Source organism: Pongo abelii, chromosome 1, assembly GCF_028885655.2.
Source record: "Pongo abelii isolate AG06213 chromosome 1, NHGRI_mPonAbe1-v2.0_pri, whole genome shotgun sequence".
NCBI classification, from domain to species: Eukaryota; Metazoa; Chordata; class Mammalia; order Primates; family Hominidae; genus Pongo; species Pongo abelii.
This window is the reverse complement of record NC_071985.2, coordinates 178,897,713-178,910,812: the sequence shown is the minus strand read 5'-3', so window position 1 is coordinate 178,910,812 and position 13,100 is coordinate 178,897,713. Positions and strand designations below refer to the sequence as shown.

Below are 13,100 nucleotides of genomic sequence, written 5' to 3'. Positions count from 1 at the left end.
CCAGCTGCCCAGGGACCAATCGGGGTAATCAATCCTGTTGATATGTTTGTTCTCTAAAGAAGAACCTGGGGGAGGGGGCTGCAGCCTCTGCCTCGCCAGACAATGGAAGGCAGCTGAGAGCACAGTCTATAACCCTTCTTTCTGATACAGTCTAGGGGTCCTGCTTTCTCTTCTGTCTCAGGGCTTCCCTGCTCCTCAGCCAGGAACTAGGGGGGCTCACACCGAAGCTGTATGCTTGTGCTTTTTTTTTCTTTTCTTTTTAAAGAGCTGGGGTCTCACTATGTTGCCCAGGCTGGGTTCAAACTCCTGGGCTCAAACAGTCTTCCCACCTCAGCCTCCCGAGTAGCTATGCCTATGCTTGTTGACATCAACAGTCAAGTACTCTGGGGTCAATGCCCAAGGTTTTGCATAAAAGCACGGGGGCCTGGGGTGTTCCTGCTCTGCAGCCGCAGGCTGCCCATCACTTCTGTGCAGTGCTCATAAGCAGATGCTACTTGGAGTCAAGATAGCTAAGCTTTCCCAAATATTAGGGCAGCTGGTAAGGAGGGAGACTAGGATTTTTACCTTTTTTTTTTTTTTTTTTTTTTTTGAGACAAGAGTCTCACTCTGTCGCCCAGGCTGGAGTGCAGTGGTGGGATCTCAGCTCACTGCAACCTCCGCCTCCTAGGTTCAAGCGATTCTCCTGCCTCAGCCTCCCAAGTAGCTGGGATTACAGGTGCCCACCACCTTACCTGGCTAATTTGTGTATTTTTAGTAGAGACGGGGTTTCACCATGGTATCCAGGCTGGTCTCAAACTCCTGACATCAGGTGATCCACCCGCCTCGGCCTCCCAAAGTGCTGGGATTACAGGCATGAGCCACCGCGCCCAGCCAGATTTTCACTTTTCAGATATAAGAGGTATCAGAGTGGCTGAGACGGAAAATGGGAGCCAGCCAAGCGGGGCTTAGCCAAACAGTTACTAAGGAGCAGAGTTGGGGCCAGCACCCAAGGTATAACGTAGACCCAGTCTTCAAGGGGAGACAGGATTACCTGATTGTCCGGCAGGGGTAGGGGAGGAAGACCACATACTGACAAGCCACACCAAGCAAGTGTATGTGGGCACACATTCAAATAAGCAGTTCTGAGGACCTACCATGTAGCGCAAACTCCAGAGGGAAGCAAAAAGGACAAAGGACTCCCCCACTTCACAGAGCTGTGAGATCCAGAAGAAGGGCACAGCAACCCTTTTATATCACACATGTCACCAAAGGCTGTGGCCTGTAGTTGTGCCTACACCTGGCTAGTGCAGTTACACCAACATTGGTGGGGACAGCAAAAGCTCCCTACCTGGCACTCACAAATAAAAAGCCTCAACATTTTCTTTAAAAAGATTTGTGAAATAGACTGTTAAATGGATGAGCAGTTAGTTGGGTCTGATACCTTGAACATGCTTCCCTAGACAAAGATTCTATGAACTTAAATATTTCCTTAGATCCTGCCTAAAAGGGACCTCAAAGGGCTCTTAAGGAAAAGAGTTGTTCTTTTTGTGGAACTGGTCTCACCAGAATTGGAGAGGGAGCTGCCTAGTTAAGACAGTGAGCACCCGGTCAACTGGCAGTGGCCCAGCAAAGGAGGTGAATGAGGCTTCCAGTGTCCCCTCCCAGTATGAAGTCAAAGCCACCTGGGTACAGACGCTGGACAGGGAGGGGATACTTGTTGATCTGCCCAACCTTTCTTGATAAGCAGGAAAGGGGGAAGGGAGCTGAAAATCCTAAGAACAAAAGAACGGCAGAGCTTGTCACTCGGCCCTGATCATCCATGGCACCCTATCCAGCCATCTGTCACAGCATATAGAAATTCCCCGCGTGTGATTCTGTCTGCCTGGAGAGGCTGCTGGCTCTTATCCATCTCCCTATTCCCACTGAGCTTGGTGCCCAGGAGGCCCCCGTAAACATTACCGAACAAAATGTTGAATCAAGGCTACTACCGGAGCCTCCCTGTACAGATCAAGCACTGGCTGTACCCATTCCTCAAGGCCAGGGCTCTCTGGGCCACATAACTCTCTCTCCTTCACTTGTGAGAGAGGCTGCAGCTCATACTGCACACAGTAGCACAAGACCACGCCTACTCTACCTCTGTTTCCAGCCGCCGCCTGTCCCTCCTCTCTTACATAGCTGCAAGTCCCTGGCAGTCAAGGAAAAGAAAGAACTCACCACACACCACTTGGTACTATGAGAAGCACACAGCAGATGGACTTGGTGTTTGGTACAGAAAGTAGAAAAGTCGGAGTTATAACATTTTTCATCTAGAGCAAGCAAAAAAAGAGATTCTTCAATGTTTAATAACTTCCAGTGCAAGTAAAAATGCAGTTAGAGTACCCATTTATCTATTGCTAGCCTCAGTATAAATTAAGACAACTTTTTTTAATTTAAAAAAAAAAAAAAAAAAAGGTCTTGTTCTATCTCCCAGGCTGGAGTACAGTAGTGTGATCTCTGCCTTTTATTTTTCTAGAGACAGGGTCTCTTGCTCTGTCACCCAGGCTGGAGTGCAGTTCCACAATCATAGCTCACTGCAGCCTCAAACCCCCAAGCTCAAGCAATCCTCCTGCCTCTGCCTCCTGAGTAGCTGAGACTACAGGCTCATGCTACCATGCCCAGCTAATTTTTTTTTCTTTGGTAGAGACAGGGTCTCACCATATTGCCCAGATTGGTCTCGGACTCCTGGTCTCAAGGAATCCTCCTGCCTCGGCCTCCCAAAGTACTGGGATTACAGGTGTGAGCCATTGTACCTGGCCAAGACAACCCTCCCGAAAATAATTTGGCAAAGGATTCAAGGGTTTTAGCGGGAGGGTCCATATTTTCTGACCCAGTAATTGCAATTCTGGGAATTTATTCTAATCGGGCGCGGTGGCTCACGCCTGTAATCCCATCACTTTGGGAGGCTGAGGCGGGCAGATCATGAGGTCAGAAGATCAAGACCATCCTGGCTAGCACAGTGAAACCCCAACTCTATTAAAAATACAAAAAATCAGCTGGGTGTGGTGGCAGGCACCTGTGGTCCCAGCTCGGGAGGCTGAGGGAGGAGGATGGTATGAACTCGGGAGGTGGAGCTTGCAGTGAGCCAAGATCGTGCCACCGCACTCCAGCCTGGGAGACGGAGCGAGACTCTGTCTCAAAAAAAAATAATAATAAATAAAATAAAATAAAATAAAAATGTCTTAGTCTGTTCCTGCTGCTATAAGAAAATACCTTCGCGTGGGTACTTTATAAATAATAGAAATGTATTGCTCACAAGTTCCAGAGCTGGGAAGTCTGAGATCAAGGCACTCGCAAATTTGGTGTCTGGTGAGGGCTTGAGCTCTGCTTCAAAAATGGCACCTTCTTGCTGCATCCTCACATGGCATCCCTTCAGCCTCTTTTAGGAGGGCACTCATTCCATTCATGAGGATAGAGCCCTCATGACCTAATCACTTCCCCAAACGACCCACCTTTCAATACTATCGCACTGAAAATTATGTTTCAACAATGTCAATTTTGGGGAGACCTCAATATTCAGATCATAGCAAAAATCATCCACAATGAAAGGCAAAGATGTTCACTGCAGTGTTATGTACAATGGCAAGGTGGAGAGATGGAAGACAGGAAGGAATTGCCAATTAAGGGAATGATTCAATAAAGCCTATGAGGCCATTAAACTGTAATGATAATAGACTATTTATCAAAAGAAAAAGCATCGGCCAACCATGGTGACTCACACGTCATCTTAGCACTTTGGAGGCCAAGGCGGGCAGATCGCTTGAGCACAGGAGTTTGAGACCGGTCCGGGCAACACAGTGAAAACTTGTCTCTACAAAAAATACAAAAATGAGCTGGGTGTGGTGGCAGGCGCCTGTGATCCCAGCTACTGGGGAGGCTGAGGTGGGAGGATCACCTGAGCTCAAGAGGCAGAGGTTGCAGTGAGCAGAGGTCGCACCACTGCACTCCAGCGTGGGTGATACAGCGAGACTCTCAAAAAAAAAAAAAAAAAAAACATAATTTGATAAACATGTTTATCAAACAAAAAAGCATCAAACCACAAAAAAATGTGTAGACCTGCGCAGCCTTTTTTCCAAGTCTAGAAGTCACTCAGGATAATAGTGAATGTTTCCCTTTCACTTTCCAAAACGTGTCCAAAGTTGTCTACAAGAGATGGGGTGCTGTACTCAAGGAGGGAAGACAGTGAGGTCGTGCCTACATCCTCTGTGTGTTTGTTTCTTTGTTTTTATTTTTGTTTTTTTAAGATGGAATCTTGTTCTTGTCGCCCAGGCTGGAGTGCAATGGTGTGATTTTGGCTCACTGCAACCTCCGCCTCCTGGGTTCAAGTGATTCTCCTGCCTCAGCCTCCTGAGTAGCTGGGATTACAGGTGCCCGCCAACACGCCCAGCTAATTTTTCTATTTTTAGTAGAGACAAGGTTTCACCATGTTGGCCAGACTGGTCTCAAACTCCTGACCTCAGGTGATCCACCTGCTTCGGCCTCCCAAATTGGTGGGATTAAAAGCCGTGAGCCACTGCGCCCGGCCTCTCCATCCTCTTTCTATGCCATCTACCTCATCTCCAGGTTTGGGGTGGGAGCGAGGAGAGGTGGGTAAAGACTTCGAACCAGGGCAAATGAACACGGTTCCAGGTAGTGTTCACATGACACCTCCAAGGATGACATTTAACCAACAGGAACCTTCTGGGAGTATTTCAATACCCTCCAAAAAACCAAACCAGGCACGCAGGCTTTATATATGTAATGTGCATGTGCGTACAGAGAGCCATAATTTTCAATATAGAGATACAGCTATACCATTCCGTTCCCTAACAGCAGCAGTGGCCAACTTTCTACCCCAACCAGCCATCTGGGGCTCAAAGGGAAGGTGTCAGATTGATCACCAGGGTAGGATTAAGTTTTTTTTTCTTCTTAAATCCCCTTAACTGAGAAAGCAGCTTGAGCCAATTCTGCTTTCCTCACAGACACCAAAACACCAAGCTATAGTTACACCAGTTCATCTTCACACCCCAGAGTTTGGGGGGCTGGGGGAGGATAAAGCTTTCCAAGCAGCTCTCTGCCGAGTCTCACCTCCTGGTGGAGGAGCTGGAGGCACAGGCTGTAAGGAACAGGACTGCCAGGAGAGGAATGTGTCCGTAGCCTTCTCTCCCAGGTCCCCTTCAAATGCAGGAAGTGGCATCACCTCTCAGAAGCCTCTCCACATCCCCTACCCCCAAGCCGGGAATCTTCCCCCTCCTCCCACTACAAAGGTATTCCAGACTATTATACCACTGTACCAGCCTTACCTATGCCAGTTACAATATCCTTAAAACTTAGTGAGAGAGTGACGGGAGGGAAAGGGTCGTCCTGTCCCAGGATGTATCAGGCACCTTTCCCTGCTATGATTTCATCTATCCCCCACAGCAACCCAGTGAATGGGAATTCCCATTCTATGGATGAGCGAATTGAGGCTTGGAAACACTGCAATTCTTTGGCCGAATCCTTAGTGTTCTAGGCTGTCCATGCCACACCAGCTGCAGCAGACCACACTCAATGGAGTAGAAGGGCAAAGAACCAACCAGCCCTGAGCACTGGGGACCTGCAGGTGCTTCTACATGTGTTCTTTCTAATCCTTCTAATAACCTAGAGAAGTGATGAAGAATCCTTATCCCCAGCCTACAGATGAGAAAACTGAGGCTCAGCGAAGAGCTAACATCCTTCTCAAACAGCTTCTAAATGATGAGCCAGACAGACCTAAGAGCTAGGGCCCATGTCCCCTTGCACAGTGACAGTCACCTTCTCCCCACCCTCACCATTAAATGGAAAGCTCCTCTGACAATGTAGACGTGAATGGGAGTTGCAGAGTGACCCGCTCTGCAACTCCCATCCAGGTCTACACCTGGCACTATGTAGGTACATAAGACATCTCTGCCTGTGCTGGGGGAAGGACAGGAAGCAGAAACCCCTCTATAGGGGAAACTTCCAAACACAGAAGCAGCAGGAGCCTCAGGACTCAGCCTTACCCACTCAGTGTCACTTTCAGCCCCACAGGTGGGAAGGTCCTCAACGTCCCCTACCTCCATGCAAGCCAACTTTCTGTGCTCCTGCTTGTACCACACAGACCCTCCCTGAATTTGTTAATGATCAACCTTCGAGGTTGGTGCCAGCCTTCCAAGGGGACAATGACCACCTGCAGGAAAAATGGCCAGAGGCAGGTTCTGCATCAATTTATTAGGTTAAAAAAAAAAAAAGTCCTGAAGAAAAAAAAGCAGCTAAGACATGGTATTTCCAGAAAATTTGTATTATTCTTTTCTTGGCCTCTTCTCTTTGAAGGACACAGGTGGCCTGGGAGGCATCTGAGGAATGAAGCAACCACAAAGACTAGTGCTGGAGAAACTGGCTTCAAACTCACTGTCTAGAGAGACTTCACGATTTTTCAGGATTTGACAGAAGGAAGGCTCCCTCAGTGCCCAGACCTCTCTGAAATGCACCAACAGGAGGCAGCTTGCCATCCATTCCTGCCCCAGGTACCTGCTTCATGCCAGGCTGGAGAGGGAGGTGAATCTTCAGAGGTGAATCAGAGGCCTCCCTGCCCTCTAGGGACTTCCAATCTAGCAGAAGAGTCAAATGCCAGTGGCTTCCGGGGTGGAAAAGCGCTGAACAAAAGTGAAAGGGAAGCCAGTTTCAGAGATGAGAAATGGTGACACTGGCCTTTCTTTTTCAAAAAAAGAAATGGACCACAGAGGGAAGAGATCTGGCTTCAAAGAAGCCAAAGACAGGCAAAGGCAGGTTATACCAAAAAGGTTTTTTTGTTTTGTTTTGTTTTTGAGACAGAGTCTCGCTCTGTCTGGAGTGCAAAGACGCGATCTTGGCTCCTTGCAAACTCCGCCTCCCGGGTTCAAGCAATTCTCCTCCCTCAGCCTCCCGAGTAGCTGGGACTACAGGTGCCCGCCACCATGCCGGCTAATTTTTTTGTATTTTTAGTAGATACAGGTTTTCACCGTGTTACCGAGGACGGTCTCAATCTCCTGACCTCGTGATCCGCCCGCCTCAGCCTCCCAAAGTGCTGGGATTACAATAGGTATGAGCCACTGCTCGCCCACCAGAAAGGTTTTAAGTTAATGCCAGAGTCCTGAGAGGTGGGAAGGCGGTCAGGAAGTAGCTGCTGAACATCATCCAGGTGCTAGGAACTGGGGGCAGACACAGAGGCACAGGCCTTGACTTCAAGGAAACCAGGAGAAAGAGAAGGAGAGCAGATAAGCAGATAGCTTCAATCCACACATGGAAGCTTCTGGGGCTTTCTCGGAAACTGCAGCAACTAGAACAGTGCCTGGCATACGGTACGCATTCAACCAATGAATTTGTGGAATGAATGAACAAGAGTACAAAAAAAGGGTGTAGTTTATTCTGCTCTGGGAGGCAGGAAAGCTTTGCTGGGAAAATAACCTGGAGCTCAGTTGCAAGGGGAAGCTTGCCCTCTAGCAAGCAAAAGCAGCAAGGGGCATGTCAGGCAGAAGAAACTGCACAGGCAAAGGCACAGTGGCCTGAGGGAACATGGTATAGCCAAGAACTCCCAAGAAGCCCTTCTGTTCATGCTGGAGAGACAGAGGATGCTGTGACAAAGGTGCTGACCCTGGAGAGACAGGGGATGCTGTGACAAAGGTGCTGACCCACAGGGCCTTGGGGGCCCAGCCAGGGAACTTGGGCTTCACCCTGAAGAACAGGAGAATGCCCTCAAGACTGCAGGCACTGGAGCAGCGTGGCCAGATGTGTGTTTCAGAGAGAGAACTCTGGCAGCAGGCTGTATTCATCTCAGTGCCCTCAGTTTGTGGATGAAGAAACTGTGGACTTGAGTGGGGCCGTCATTTGCCCGAGGTCAAGTGGCTGGGTGGTATCCATCCCTAGCTTCTGTCCCAGGGCTCCTTTTACCACACCCTGCTACCGTCCCGAAAGCTCTCACTGCATTACCTCAATATTCCACAAACGCAATGAAGGCTCTTCTAGGTGAGTGCACAAACAAGTACGGCAACTCTCAGGCCAGAGGCCTGGGAAGGCCTTAACCTGACTGCACTTCAGTTTTCTCCGTGGAAAACTGGGAAATCGATATTAAACCTAGAGTTCCTGTGCAAGTCAAATGAAGAATGCACGCACAACTTCAGCTCACTGACTTGCAGATGGTAAGCCCTCCAAGGACAACCGACTAGCATCACTCACGCAAACATACTGGAGTGTCTTCCGTGTGCTATTCTGGAAATTAAGAGCAGAATGAGGAAAAGGAAGCTGAAGTCCACCAGGCTCAAAATAGACAGAATGTCCCCCATGAGAAGGAGGTGGGGTCTGAGCCCACTGGCCTACAAAGTAAGGAGGTTCGGTGAGTATGAGTAGAGGAATGATGTTTTGAGTACTGCTTGATTGCCTGGAGATAAAAACTGAAAGCTGGTTGGAAGAAGGGCTGGAAAATAGGATGCACTCTGCTCAGCCCTGCCCTTCCAAAGCTTCAGGACTGGAAAGTGAGTAGGTCTACCAGACATCAAAGGCTGCAGCTGGGAAGCGGGAGAGGCACAGTGGTGGCCCCGCTTCCAGCCTTTCCATGTCATTTATGACACCACTGTACAAGAAGGATCTGGTTTCTCACAAGTCTCCACGATTTCTCTTGTCCCTTCCTGGCTGCTGGGACAGGCTGACCAGGCAGGAGAAAGGAAGACACAGAATCAGGCAGTAAACAGGGCTGACAAGGACTAAAGACACCTGTGGATTTGAGGCATCAGAGATCCATTGCAGCACTGCTGGTGAAGTTCTGTAGCACGGGGAAGCAGAGGCTTCAGTGGGTTGAGATGTAGGAGAGGTGAACAGCCATGGCCAATAGCCACCAGCACAGACAATGGCCAGCCTTCTCTGATGTGTGCCCACCACACATGAGAACTTTTTGGGAGTTTTTGGGCCAGGAGGCAATCCCCTCCGGGATCTCGGATATAGCTCATTCTTACTGCCACATCTGATAATGCACCTGGCCACATAAATTCAAGATGGCTCCTATCAAATACCATGTGAAAATGCCCAAAGTCAAGCAGGAACATGGGGTCTACATTATGTATGCTAAAGAGATGTAGGAAGCAAGATCCTCCCCTGCAGGAAGGACAAAAGAAAAGGAAAAAAAAAAAAAGGAAAGCCCACTCTCTCCTCTCCAAGCAACAACTCACCTGTCTCCCTACCCCCCAACCCCCACACCTCAACCAACCAACCTAGGTTCAAGCAAAACCATCCATCCACTTATGCGTCAGGTGTTAAGTCAGCTGGCATTATCAGGTGGCCTTTGAAAGTCCCAACACAGCACCCAACATAAAATAGGAACCCATACAATCACTGGTTGCCCTCAAACTGCCCCAGGCACTTACAGGGGGGCTGGGAATAAAAAGCCGTAATTGTCCCAGGACAATACTGACAAATAATAACTTGTACTCCATGGGTTTGTTCACTGAACTCTGACCTATGATTTTCAAGGGAACTCAGGAGGAGACTCCAAACTTCCAGAACAAAGACAAAGCAGAAAAACCTTTTTGAGTTATTTGGAACTTCCTGGGGTGAGGAGAGGTACAGGGCCCTTCAATCTCCCACTTCCCAGCTCACAGAACCAATGGACAGCCCTTAAGCAAGTCAATGAAGCTCCCAGAGCATTTGACTACTCTTCAGTGGGGAAAGAAAAAAATTTAAGCCCCCAAATTTTGCTTCCAGGGCTTCATCAGTGTTGTAAAGGCCAGAAGATGCACAAGATAACAGATACTTTTACCATAAGTGGGGAGAAAAGTAAACCACTCCAGGAAACAGAGGCAAGATCTCTGCTCTCAGGCCTCTCGAATCCCAAGACCCCTCCAGCAGGTGGGGCTGGGAGTCAGGCCCTGGAAACCAGTTCCTCCAGCAGGGCAGGATGCCAGGCGTCCTGCTGGAAGGAGGCTCCCGATCTTCCTGGGAGGAGGTGCTGCTCCAGCCTCCTGTCCTGGCCTGCTCATCAGACCCTGTCCCAACAGGCAGGTAAGGACTGCTCTTGGCCTCACCTCACCATGCTATCTGCCTTCAGGCAAGTGAAGGGCCGAGGGAAGGCCAGCAGATGTGTGGGTGGATGCGGGTGCTTGGGGGCAAAGCTCAGCCTTGGATTGCAAAAGCCTGGATTCCAATGACAGCTGAATTCCCACCTATCTGGAGGTGGAAAGGACTGACCCAGAAGGAGCAGAGGAAGGCTCTACCCCAGAGACTGTCCGACTCTAACCCAAAAGTGAGGCTGCAAAGACTGGGTGGTGGTGGAGGGAGATAGGAACTAGCAAAAAAGACTTCCTTCTTCAGGCTAGCACAGGCCCACCTGAGCAGGATGTACAAGCAGAGTGCAGCAGGTATCCTATGTGTCCCCCCAGAGAAGATTAACTGAGTATCATTTATAGAATGCCAGCATCGCACTAAGTATTATCCTAAGCATTTTACAAGAATTATCTCATTTAATCCTCAAGCATCCTTGGAGAATGTGTTTTATCCCCATTTTATAGGTGCGGAATTAAGGAGCCCAGAGGTTAAGCGTGTTGCCTGCGTTCCTGAGGTTAGTGAGCAAGGAATGCCGGCATTTCAAACCCAGGTTTGTCAGGCTCCAACCAGCTCCTGGACAGGATCTTCTTCCAAAAGGAGAAAGCCTTCCGGCCACAGAAATCAGAAGTGGGGATGGACTCTTTCCATAGTCTTCAGGGCTGCAGACGAAGCCCCTTTACAACAAAATCCCTCTTGGCAATCAGAAAAGTCAGGCAAGAGGTTGGTCCCTTCCAGACAGTCCTTGGCACAGCCCCAGCACCAGGCTCAGCTTCCGTGCCATCGAGAAGCCAGCTGCATTCTCTGCAGCTCTTCCTGACAACAGTCCCCACTCCCACACCCCTAGAGAACACTTCACTCAGTGACCCCATAGGCCAGAGCAGGATAGAGTACAGCCGCCCCTTAAGACTGACATCCATCCTGGGGACACTCCCTCGAAAGCCTGGAAGGCTGCAGATCTACCCTCCCACACAGCAACCCATCACCAAGGCTGGAGAGGCCGAGGAGAGAAGGCCAGCCTGATTTACAGAATTTACCAAATGGGTCTGTTTTTCACCCCGTTCCAGTCCTTTTGGGAAAACTCCAGGTTTTTAGGAGTAGATTAATGGCAGGGAGTTAATGGGGCAGTGATATATCCTGCTTGAAATTTTTTGAAAAGTTCTGCGCCAAGGCATCCAAGCCCAGTGGCCCCGCTGTGATTTAGTACACTGGCCCCTGAGAACAGGCAGGTCCAATATGTCGGTAAATCTGCTAAACGAGGTGGTTTCTGGAGGGTGGTTTTCAAGATATATGGCCTGACATGTTGCCAAACTTCCCGGCTAGCTGAGCCCCAAATGTGAAGACAATGGGAGGGAGCCAGGCAGAAAGTCGCTCTGCTCTACGAAGAGAAGGCGCAGCCTGCAGCAGCCAGCACTGGGCAGCAGAGAGCTGGACCTATGTTCTCTGGCTTTCTGCTTTGGCGGGAGAATGGGGTCTAAGAATAAACAAACTAAGAGAGTAGAGCCAAAAGGGAACTTTGATATCATCTACTGCAGTTTCATTTTATAAACGGAAAAATGGAGCAGCTGAGCGTCTGGGCCCAGGACCTCATCCCAGCACGAGTCACTCCAGCACTGAACGCCCAGTGCCTTTCAGTATTGTAGCTCCATTTCTGCCCACTCCTCTAAATCCCAGCCAAACCCCACAGCCTAGCTGCCCTTTTCTCTGAGAACCATGTTAACCAACATGACGGTTTGTGAGCCTCTGATCTCACTAGGAAAAGGCAGGAACAGAACCTTACTTCTCTAGGCCCAAGTATCATGGGATTCACCAGCTCTTCTAGATCTACAGACGTGGCTGAATGAATGAAGACAGGAGTGGAAGGTGGGAAAAAGGTCAGACATGCCATACCAAAGCTTTCCAAGGGCCAAGGCTTTAAGATGCAACACATCCAATCACAATCAGTCCTCCCAAGATGAAATACTCCCTTATTTTGTAACTCCTGCTGATGTAAAACTCTGTATCAGATCAATTATGACACCATCATTCCACATTACCTTTGCTGGGGGATTCAATTATTGGATTAATTTATAATCTGCCTTCCTGGTTGTTTTTTTTGCCTATTGCTCTCTTTATACTAAAATCACATGTAAGTAGAACTTAACCAAACAGTTCAAAAAGGATTTTGAATTTGTCTCAACTGCCGATGTTAATTCATTAGAGGCGTTACTGTTTTTCTCTGGTTTCCTCCACACTCCTCTCCTTATTTTGAAATCCCTAGAACCAAACCTCTTATCTGCGGACTTAACACAGTGGCAAAGATAATCAAAGGGAAAATCCTGCTTGACATCAGGGGATTGTACTCTCGGGTGGATTTCACAGGCAGTTCCCCCCCGCCACCCCCCACCCAGCAGCCTGTCACACCTTCATGTGATGACTTAGTGAGCACCGGCCGGAAGCAGGCACAGGGGCCGAGGTATAGGAGCAAGTTCCTTTTAGCAGGGATGGCGGTGCTGATGGCAGCAGCAGCCGCAGCTCAAACTCTCAAATCTCCCTCCTGGAGCTCAGGGTAATCTGATGATCGCAGTGGGTAATTAGAGTCTCTTATCAAAACAATTAGCGGATGAATGAACAGCCAGTCCCATCTCTGACACAACTGCACACAGCGCAGCAACAAGAGGGGGAGGCAGAAGCAGGGGAAATGATGAATTCCAGCCCCCACCGTCATGCCCATTCCGGGGGACACCGGAACTCCAGCCTCACCTCCAGCTTCTCCAGCATCTGCCCAGAATACCCTCCCGCATCCCTTCCTCTTTGCAGCCAGGTCAGCCTCCTTTTCCTTCCAAGCCTAGTTTGGTATCTCCTCCAACTCTGCAGATACCAGCTCCTCTGTGCAGAAAGGTCCTGCCAGTCAAGCTGCTTCTCTGCCCCAAGCTTATTCTATTTAGCCAGGCTGGGACACCCTGGGCAGGACTCAAAGCTCTTCCTTGACGCAGCTCCTGGCACCGGGAAAGGGCTCCATAAATGTTTGTGGTGCACACACGCGAGCCAGGCCTGCCTTT

At 49.3% G+C, this 13,100-nt stretch overlaps 1 protein-coding gene across 13 annotated transcripts in view; it reads right to left on the bottom strand.

The window, feature by feature from the left end:
• SSBP3 (single stranded DNA binding protein 3) overlaps positions 1-13,100 on the bottom strand; it is a 177,928-nt gene that overhangs the window by 85,141 nt on the left and 79,687 nt on the right. The window contains exon 1 of one of the 13 annotated variants that reach the window (XM_054534419.2): positions 2,194-2,280. The exons of the other annotated variants lie outside the window; for them this stretch is intronic. The gene's annotated coding sequence lies outside the window, so the exon portion shown is untranslated. Of the gene's footprint in view, positions 1-2,193; positions 2,281-13,100 lie in introns of those variants that run through there. 13 annotated transcript variants of the gene reach the window in all.